This window comes from Pseudopipra pipra, chromosome W (assembly GCF_036250125.1).
Source record: "Pseudopipra pipra isolate bDixPip1 chromosome W, bDixPip1.hap1, whole genome shotgun sequence".
Classification (NCBI taxonomy): domain Eukaryota; kingdom Metazoa; phylum Chordata; class Aves; order Passeriformes; family Pipridae; genus Pseudopipra; species Pseudopipra pipra.
The window spans coordinates 3,711,623-3,721,841 of NC_087580.1; the positions used below are offsets into that span (position 1 = coordinate 3,711,623).

A 10,219-nucleotide genomic window follows, 5' to 3' on the forward strand; every position below is an offset into this window, starting at 1 on the left:
TGAGATCATCCTGGGACTGACTGGGCGCTGAATCCGAAAAATCGGTCCGAGAAACTGCTCAGAGACTTTTTTCTCTTTAAGCAGCAAGGTATTTGTTTATTCAACGTTGGGAGCAAGCCAGCTCACGCTGGACAAACTTGCTCCAAGGCTTCACACAAAATCAGCATTTTTATACAATCTTCAGCTGGGACTAAATGCATATTCAAGTGATTCCAACATCTATCTCTGCATATTAATAACAGGTGGAGTATAGGTGGAGCTCAGGCGGGGCTTGGGGCGGTGCTTCTCTTGGCCCTCAATCCTGAGGGGACTTCCACTCTTCCTCCATGGCTCTGGGGGCTTCAACTCATCTTCCTCAGCTTGACCTTCTTCTCTTCCATTCTTCTTGACCCACTCCCTGAAGCTTGGAAAAAGCCCTGGCTCCCGGCCTATTCCTCCTCTTCCAATGTCTCCCTGATCCTGCTGTCTCTCTAATTTATCCCCTCTAGGCCCAGGACATGTTCCTGTTCTATTCTCTGAAGCTTTGCTCCAGTCAGTAGAACAGAACGAGCACAGATGGTCTTGGCTGTTGGGAGCTTGTTAGCAGGCCCAAATTTCTTAGTTAACTCTTTTGGGCCTGGCCTCCTGTTTCACCAGGGACACAGCCCGGGCCCGGGTGTTCCCATTCCCATTCCACGGGTTTGCATTCCTGTTCCAGGTGTTCCCATCCCATTCTAGTTGTTCCCATCCCATTCTAGTTGTTCCCATCCCATTCCAGGTGTCCCCATTCCCATTCCAGGTGTTCCCATTCCCATTTCATGTGTTCCCATTCCCTTTCCAGGTGTTCCATCCCATTCTATGTGTCCCCATTCCCATTCCTATTGTCCCTCCTCCCGTTCCTGGTGTTCCCATCCCACTTCTGTTTTCCCCATTCCCAGTTCTTGGTGTTCCCATTCCCATTCCAGGTGTTCCCCTCCCACCTCTGTTTTCCCTATTCCCATTCCAGGTGTCTCCATTCCCATTCCAGGTGTCCCCACTCCTATTCCTGGTGTCCCCAGTCTGCTTCCAATGTTCCCATTCCAATTCCAGGGGTCCCCATTCCCATTCCAGGTGTTCCCATTTCCATTCCTGGTATCCCCAACCTGCTCCCAATGTTCTCATTCCCATTCCCAATGTTCCCATTCCCATTACTGGTGTTCCCATTCCCATTCCCAATGTCCCCATTCCCATTCCAGGTGTTCCTATTCCCATTCCAGAGTTTCCCATCCCATTCCAGATGTCTCCATTCCCATTCCAGGTGTTCCCAGTCTGCTCCCAATGTCCCCATTCCTATTCCAGGTGTTCTCATTCCCATTCCTAGTGTTCTCATCTCATTGCTATTGTCCCCATCCCATTCCTGATTTCCCCATTCCCATTCCAGGCATTCTCATTCCCAGTCCAGGTGTTCCCATTCCCATTCCACGTGTTCCAAGTCCCTTTCCAGGTGTTCCATCCCATTCTAGGTGTCCCCATTCCCATTCCTATTGTCCCTCCTCCCATTCCTGATGTTCCCATCCCACTTCTGTTTTCCCCATTCCCAGTTCTTGGTGTTCCCATTCCCATTCCAGGTGTCTCCATTCCCATTCCTATTGTCCCCATTCCCATTCCAGGTGTTCCCATCCCACCTCTGTTTTCCCTATTCCCATTCCAGGTGTTCCCATTCCCACTCCTGGTGTCCCCATTCCAATTCCTGGTGTCCTCAATCTGCTCCCAATGTTCCCGTTCCCATTCCAGGTGTTCCCATTCCCATTCCACGAATTCCCATTCCCAATCCAGGTGTTCCCATCCCAGTTCCTGGTGTCTCCATTCCAGTTCCTGGTGTCCCCGTTCCCATTCCTGGTGTCCCTAACCTGCTCCCAGTGTTTCCATCCTTCTCCCCGGTGTCCCCATTCCCATTCCGGGTCCCCCCTTTCCCAGTTCCTGAAGCCTCCATTCCCATTCCTGTTGTTCCCAGTCTTCTCCCAATGTTCCCATCCCCATTCCCCCGGTCCTCATTCCCATTCCAGGTGTCCCCATTCCCATTGTCCCTGTCCCCATTCCCATTCCCGGTTCCCAGGAGGAACTGCCGGATGCCAGAAGAGGAGCCAGAATTTATTGCCCAAAGCAGGAGATTTTCACACCAAAATTAACCCCCAGTGATGTCACCGCTGTCCATGTGATGTCACCAATGTCCCTGTGATGTCACCACTGTCATTTCCCCTGCTGGTTTACCTTAAAACCAGCACACCAGGTCTGTGCCCAACGGGGGTCCCTGTGGATCATCCAACGCGGGTCCTCCGATGGCTGATGGAGTTGGAGCAGCGGCCGAAGCTCTTCCCGCAGTCGGGGCACTCGGGGCTTCTCTTACCGCTGGGTCCGTTGGTGGGAGGTCAAGGAAGAGCTCTGCGTGAAGCTCTTCCCACACTCCCCACAGTGGAAGGGCCTCTCCCTGATGTGGATGTGAGGGTGGGTGTAGAGGGTGGAGCTGTCCCACATTCCCTACACGTGTCGGGCTGTTCCCCAGTGGGGATGTGCTGGTGGCTGAGCAGCTTGGTGCTTGTGCTGAAGCTCTTCCCACATTCCAAGCACTTGTAGGGCCATTCCCTGGTGTGGATGCAACAGTGTTTGCAAAGGCTGGAGCTGTCCCTGAAGCTCTTCCCACACTCCGTACACGTGTAGGGCCTTCCCCACTGTGGATCATCTGGTGTCGGAGCAGGTGGGAGCTCTGAGTGAAGCTCTTCCCACATTCCTCACACATGTAGGGCCTTTCCCCACTGTGGATCATCTGGTGTCGGAGCAGGGTGGAGAATTGAGTGAAGCTCTTCCCACATTCCTCACACATGTAGGGCCTTTCCCCACTGTGGATCATCTGGTGTCGGAGTAGGGTGGAGATCTGATTGAAGCTCTTCCCACATTCTTCACACATGTAGGGCCTTTCCCCACTGTGGATCATCTGGTGTCGGAGCAGGTGGGAGATCCGAGTGAAGCTCTTCCCACACTCCCCACACGTGTAGGGCCGTTCCCCGGTGTGGATGTGACGGTGGTTGCGGAGGGTGGAGCTGTCACTGAAGCTCTTCCCACACTCCCCACACATGTAGGGCCGTTCCCCAGTGTGGATGTGCTGGTGCCTCAGGAGGTTGGATCTCTTGCTGAAGCTCTTCCCACATTCCAAACACCTGAAGGGTTTCTCCCTGCTGGGAGGCTGCTCAGGGACCACCAGCTCGCAGCTCCGCCTCAAGTTCCGGCTGCCTTCCCGGCACACGCTGGCTCTTTCCTCCTCACAGCCCCCTGGGCTGGCTTTGCAGTTCCACCTGCGGGGGCATCTCCGGCCCTTTTCCTCCCCGCTGCCTTCCTGCGCCGGGGAGCCCTTCAAAACGGCCTCTCCCACCAGGCTCTGCCGCCGGGATTTGTCCTCCGCGCTCTCCAGCCTCACCTCGGGGCCTGGGGCAGGAAGCAACAAGGACACGCAGGGGATTTGCCTCCGGCCCAAAGGAAAGCCCAAGGACATCCCCCCAACTCCGACCCCGGCAGGATGGCCACAAAAGACCGTCCGAAAGGGGCACTGACTTCCTCCTCACCTGCCTGGGGGGCCCGCGGCATCTTCCTCTTCCTCGCAGCCTCCTCCTCCATCCGCCCAAGCTTTGGGAAGCAGAAATCCTGCTGGGGGGGAAAACAAAGGGTTAGCGCGTTGCCTTGGGGGTTCCTCCTGCTCAAGTCCAGCTCTAGGATTCACCGGGTAACTTGTGTCCATAAAAACCCCCAAAACACCAACATTCAGCCCAAAAAACCCTCCCAGGAGTTCCCCCTCTCTGCTCTCTGGGGTTAGGGGGGACCCCTTTCTGGCCTGATGGCACTTCTGCCTGCATTGGGGGTCCCCCTTCTCAGGGCTGCCGGGGGTCCTGCAGCTCCGGGGGGTTCCCACTCGCCGGGGTCCCCTTTAGTGTTTCCTGGCCCATCCCCCTTGGACCCCCCTTGGCCCCCCCTTGCCCAATAAGTCTGATTATACAGACAAGCAATTGGGTTTAAGCCACAAAACCCAAATGCAGAACCCAGCACCCTGGGGCATAACAAAGTGCTGTTCCTTGGGCCCCCCCCGAGTCCAAAGTAAAGGGAGAGGGGAAAAATACCTGCTGGTGGGAGAGCTGTTGCAGTCTGGTCAAAAGTGGGGATTGCAGTCCAGTTGAGGGGGGTGGTCTCAGGCTGGTTGAGAGCGGTGAGCTGCAGTCCTCCTCTGGATCCCACGAGTGGCAAAAAGGTTACGAAACTCCAGGTTTATATATTCTCCAGTACAAGTAGGAATGCCCAGTCCTCCCCTCAGAGCAGGGAATTCCATAAAAGGATGCTTAGTTCGTTCCCTCAGAGCAGGGAATTCCGTAAAAGGCCATGAGGATGCTCAGTCCATAAAAGGCTATGAGGGTGCTCAGGACATCCCCCCCACCTCGCAGGCCTCTCCTGACAACAGTTCCTGGGAAAATGGCATGGAAGGCCATAGAATACACAGTTTTGGGCTACACCCATCCAGTGAGGAATCGGTCCCAGCTGTTCTAACTAGGACACTGTGTCCGTCATCGCTGCCATCATCATCATCATCAGCCTCGTGGGAGTCGGTGTCTGGAAGCTCCGATCCCGTAACTCCCGGGATGGGGGTCGAGAAGGGGCACGGATCCGCCCGGCAGCATTCCGGGGATCCTGTGCCACGGGTGCTGATCCTGCTTTCTTTCCATAGGGAAGAGGGAGGGGAATGGATACGACCCCGCGCCCACCAGTGAGTCCCAGCAGCGTGTGTGGATCCAGATCCTCTGGGCAGGGATCCCAGGATGGATGCCGGGATTCCAGAGGGGAATGGGGGCCTAATGGCTGGAGCGGGATTGGAAGGGGATTCCAGCTCAGGGCAGGATTCCAGAGTGGGCTCAGGTGGAATTGTGGACTGGGATCTGGGCTGGATTCTGTACTGGGTTTGGCATGGGATGGATGGAGTGGGATTGGGGTGGGATGAACGGAGCAGGATCAGGTGGGATTCCGGAGCAGTTCCTACTCTCCCTGGGCTCCACAGCCGGCTCCATCCCCTGGGATGGGAACAGGGACATGGTGACTCCTTTCCCCGCTCTCATCCCAGCAGGAATCACAGCCTGAGCGATCCCAGAGCTGGATCCGCCCCTTCCCTCTCCCTGTGGAAAGGCAGGAGCTGCTGGCAGAGCTCATCCCGCTGCTCCCACCCATCCCAGCCCCCCTGCGGCTCTTCCCGATGGATCAACTTCCTGCTTTTTCCCGTGTGAAACCCAGGACCACAATTATTCCTGAGGCTTTAATTTGGGTGTGAAAATCTCCTGCTTTGGGCAATAAATCCTGGCTCCCTCCTCCGGCATCCGGCAGTTCCTCTTTGGGAACCAGGAATGGGAATGGGGACAGGGGGGACTGGGATGGGGACATTGGGGACAGGGATGGGGACACTGGGAGCAGGTTGGGGACAGCAGGAATGGGAATGGGAACTCCAGGAATGGCAATGGGGACATTGGGAGCAGGTTGGAGTCACCAGGAATGGGAATGGGGACACCGGGTATGGGAATGGGGACATGGGAGACCAGGATAGGGATAGTGGGGACAGGAACGGGGACACTGGGAGCAGGTTGGCACAGCAGGAAGTGGGAATGGGGAGAGGGATGGGAACCCCAGGAATTGGAATGGGGAGAGGGATGGGAACCCCAGGAATGGGAATGGGGCCAGGGATGGGAACCCAAGGAATGGGAATGGGGAATGGGGTGGGAACGTGTCTCTCCAGGAGTTGGTTCAATACAAAGGTCGGTCTCTGGCTCGAGGCCACGGGAAGCCCCTTCTTTGGGAATGTCTGGGAACCAGGTGTCAGAGGTTTGAAAAGAGGTGTTGGAATTGTTTCCCAGTGTCCCCCCCATTCCCATCTGTGTCTCCCGGGATGGGGTGGGTTGGAGCGGAGCCGCAGGCGCTGGGCAGGGGCAGTGGGGGGAGGGCGGCTCTCGGGGACACCGCGGTGGCCGCGGGGAGGGCGGGGGGTCCTTTGTTCGGGGGCTTTTGGGGTTTGTCCGGGACCGGACAGAGCGGGAGCTGATTTTGGCCACCTTGTTCTCTTTTCCTGAGAGGAAGATTTTTTCCCACGGGACACCTCGCGGAGAGTGACCGAGAGAGACAGAGAGAGAGAGAGAGAGCCCGACCCATCTGGGAGCGAGGTGTTCTGCTTTGGGGACTGCCCCTGGGAAAAGGGACTCCTTCACTGCTGGCTGCGAGCACACGGGGCTGCGAGAGCTTTGAACTGCCGGGACAGTTTCTCCCCCCCACCTGGGGATTTGGGACTTCGTTTTGTTTCTTCTCAAAGTTTCTGGTTGCACCATTTGTTGTTTATTCAGATTTTGTTAATAAAAGGTTTCTTTTCCACACTTCCACCTGAAGTCTCTTAATTTCTAAGTTGTAATCTTGTTTAACTAAGACCCAGTGCCCTCAGGGGGAGGAGGAGGAAAGGAGACCAAGAGGTGCCGTGACCACTCAAACTGCAGAGGAACAACCTGTGCCAGAAGCAGCTGCCCCTCTACAGAAGAAATCCAAGATCAAATCAGCTCACTTATTGAGGGATGAAGGGGAAGCAGAGCCCTCAGAACAGGAGCAAGAGGCAGGGCCAGAGATAATCACCCAATCCCCATCCCCGGCTGAGCTGTGAGAGATGTGAAAAGATTTCAGCCTCCAACTGGGAGAGCCCCTGCTGACCTGGCTGCTCCAGTGCTGGGATATCATGGCCCAGCATATGGAACTAGGTGGGAGTGCAGCCAAGCAACTGGGATCCCTGTCCTGGGATGTTGGGATTGACCAGGGGATTGGGAAAAGGACAGAGAGGGGATGAGAGCTGGGTACAGGATTGGGAATTACCAGGAGGGCTTTTGAAAGGAGCATAGGGGAAAGGGATGTCTAAGAACAAGTCCCTCAGGAGAGGGAAGCAGAGAGGCTGAGTTTTGACCCCAGCACAGAAATGTGCAGGGCAGAGCAGAGAATATGCCCACATAAGATTCTTGTGCGACCGTCTTTGCAGTTCTGACAGGCACTTCTTGTCACAGCCTGTCCTCTCCATTCCAGAATAGGCCCTGGCAACCAAAGAACCAACACCCCACACCATAGTGCAGACCAACCCATGTGCTTTGGGCCCTTTTGTTGTCCTATCCATTCTGGCCTATCCTCTCCATTCCGGAATAGCCTCTGGAAACCAAAGAACCAAGCCCCCACTATGTGACAGTTCAACCCCATCCGTGTGCCAGGGGCTCCTTTGTGGTGTCACAGCCTGTCCTCTCCATTCCAGAATGGGCCCTGGCAACCAAAGAACCAACGCCCCACAACCCCAGAGTGAAGCCCCACCTTTGTGCCATGGGCCCTCTTGTGATGTCACAGACTGTCCTCTCCATTCCAGAATGGCTGCTGGAAACCAAAACACCAATGTCTCACAGCCCCTAGTGCAGCCCAACCCCTGTGCCATGGGCCCCTTTGTGATGTCACAGCCTGTCCTCTCCATTCTGGAATAGCCCCTGGAAACCAAAGAACCAACACCTCACACCCCCACAGTGCAGCCCCACCTGTCTGCCACGGGACTCTTTGTGAAGTCATGGCCTTTCCCCCAGGAAAGAAAGCCTGGAACCTTTGGGTTTCAGATGCAGTTGGGGCGCCACCCTGGGCACTCCATGGGTAGCAAGAGCTTTCTGTGCTGGCCCTTTTTGTCTGGCAGGAATCTTCAGCTGTGTTCAATTCTGGCAGTCAGACTGGCAATTTCAGTGCAGGGCTCCTGCAAGCCAAGGACAGCCCTTTCCCCCAGGAATGAAAGCTTAGAGCCTCAAGGGCTCAGGTGCAGCTGGTGGGACACCCTGGGCACTCCATGGGCAGCAAGAGCTTTCTGTCCTGCCACCTTTTGTCTGGCAGGAATCTTTGTCCGTGTTCAATTTTGGGAGTGGGACTGGCAATTTCAGCACAGGGCTCCTGCAAGTGAACAACAGCCCTTCCCTCCAGGAAAGAAACCCCTTACCCTCGGTCTCTTCTCCTGTTCCCTAAAACACAACCTGCAGGGGAGCTTTCTGGGAACTCTTCTCATGGGAATTGGGAAGACAGACCCACTCCCATGTTTAACACCTCAGGCAAAACCACCCTTTGAACACCTTTCCCAACCCTCCCCAACCTTTCCCAAAGCCCAGATTTTACAGGTGTCCTGTAATTCTGCCCCAATCTCACCCAAACCCACAAACCATGACAGAAACCTCTCAGCCTCACGCTGCATCCTTCCCATTGCTGTGCCTTATGTGCAGGCAAAAGGCCTTAAAATCAAGTCCCCAAAATTCATGGCCTGTTCTTTTTCCAGAAAAGAAGGCGTGGTGAACTCTCCAGACCAGGGAACTGGAAGATTTACCCAAAACTCCTTTGGTACACGCTGCAGGGCCAACGATTCCTCTGCTCTGCCCTGTCGGCGCTGCTTTGTCTCATCTGGGTCCCCAGAAACTGTCAGCGAAAGCCGGGGAATAAAATCTCTGAGCAGTTGGTTGGGTTCCAGAGGTGACCCTACTTCATTCAGCACTGAAGGGACACAGCAATTGCTCTCTAGCACCTGTACATCAGTTCTCAAAACTTTTAACAATTTCTACATGTTAGCAGACAAAGGAATTCCTGTCCATTGGCTTCCCAGTTCTCTGCAGGAATTCTTCTTCTCTCTTCTATTGGCTCTTGATTTCTCACTTTGCATGACGCTTAGTCCACAATTTTTGTCCTTTTCTTGTCTTTTCCCTGGATAGAGAGAGCCTCAGTCATTGTCTGTGTTGGTTTTGCCTTCGTCTCTGGTTTTTCTAAGGGTCTTTGTGGTTTAGAAATTCGGCCTTCTTGGTGTCCAGGTCTCAAAAAGAGATTTCTCTGCCAGGTCTCTGACCACTGAAGTATGGTAGGCCTTCAACTTTTACTTTGTTTTTCTAACAAATGGCCATGGCCCAGAACTTGTCCATCATCCATTGTCTATTGCCCAAGCGTCCGTCCTTGCCTTGCCTTGCCCATCTCCTGGCTGCCAGGCAAGGGCCTTGTGACATCACAGCCTCTGTGGAACAGCGCGGGGGCTGAAAACTGTCAGTGCTGCGTCCCCGTGCCCAGAGCCTGGGCAGAAGTCGGCTGGCAGGGACGGGCAGAGACTGTGCAGAGGTGTCAGCTCGTCCCGCAGCAGCACGATGCCCAGCCAGGGCATCTCCTGGCTCCTCAGGCTCTCGGTGCTCCTGCTCTTGCCTGGCCCACTCGAGCCTTGCAGCCGTGCCACAGGTGCCATTGCTGAGAACCGGGGTTTTCCTTGGATGGCCCCTTGCCAGAAAAGGCAGGAGAGGCTGGAGAGAGGGGAAGGAGGGGGGTCAGGCCGCTGGGATGGGGCCGGCGGGCCGTGAGCCCGAAGCCAGCAAGGCCTTGGGCCCACACGGTGTCAGGGGAGGACTGAGAGCCCCCAGGGAGGAGGAAAGCTGGGCAGGCCCCAAGGCTGCTGGGCCTCTTCCTTGCCAGCCCTTTGGCCAAGGCCCCGAGGCAGAGGTGGGTCTCAGCCCCTGCACAGCAATGGGGCACAGGCTGAGCCCCAGGGACACCAGAGCCAGGCGGCCTGAGCTCTTCTTCCTGCAGCGTCTGCCTGGGGCAGCCCAGCCAGGCCTGAGTCTCTGCAGGAGAGGCCAAGCCCAGCCAGAGAGGGCTCAGCCCTCTGAGGCTGCACTCACTGCAAAGGGAACAAAACATTGGCCCAGAGGACATCCTGCCCCCAAAGGGAGAACCGGAAAGGTCAAGAATAAAAAAGTCACCCCCCTCCATTAGCCAAGAAATGTTCAGACCTCTTTCCTAAAAGCATCCAGGACTCAGGTCACCCAATTTTCTCTCTGACAAGGGTTTTTCCATGGTTCCTCTCAATTCCCAGCCCGCCCAGGATCACTTATGAGGTCCCAACCACCACTTTTTTTCCCCTCTCCCACCCCTTTCCCATCAGCCCCCAATCCCCAACCCCCTCATGCTCACTTTGGGGGTCCCACCCTTCCCTTTTTCCCACTCTTCTGACCTCTCCCACCTCTTTCCCTTCAGCCCCCAATTCTGAATCGCCCTCCACCTCCACTTTTGGGGGGGTCCCACTCTCCTCCCACTCACTTTGGTGTCCCACCACCCCTTTTATCCCCTCTGACTCACTGACCCCCCTTTCCCAACACCCCCTCTCACCTGA

At 55.7% G+C, this 10,219-nt stretch overlaps 1 long non-coding RNA gene across 1 annotated transcript; it reads left to right on the forward strand.

Moving 5' to 3' along the window:
• The first annotated feature begins 4,722 nt into the window (after window positions 1–4,722).
• On the forward strand, window positions 4,723–5,354 carry LOC135404514 (uncharacterized). The gene is made up of 2 exons (XR_010425705.1): window positions 4,723–4,762; window positions 5,114–5,354. It is a non-coding gene; the product is annotated as an uncharacterized LOC135404514 (long non-coding RNA).
• The last annotated feature ends 4,865 nt before the right edge of the window (window positions 5,355–10,219 follow it).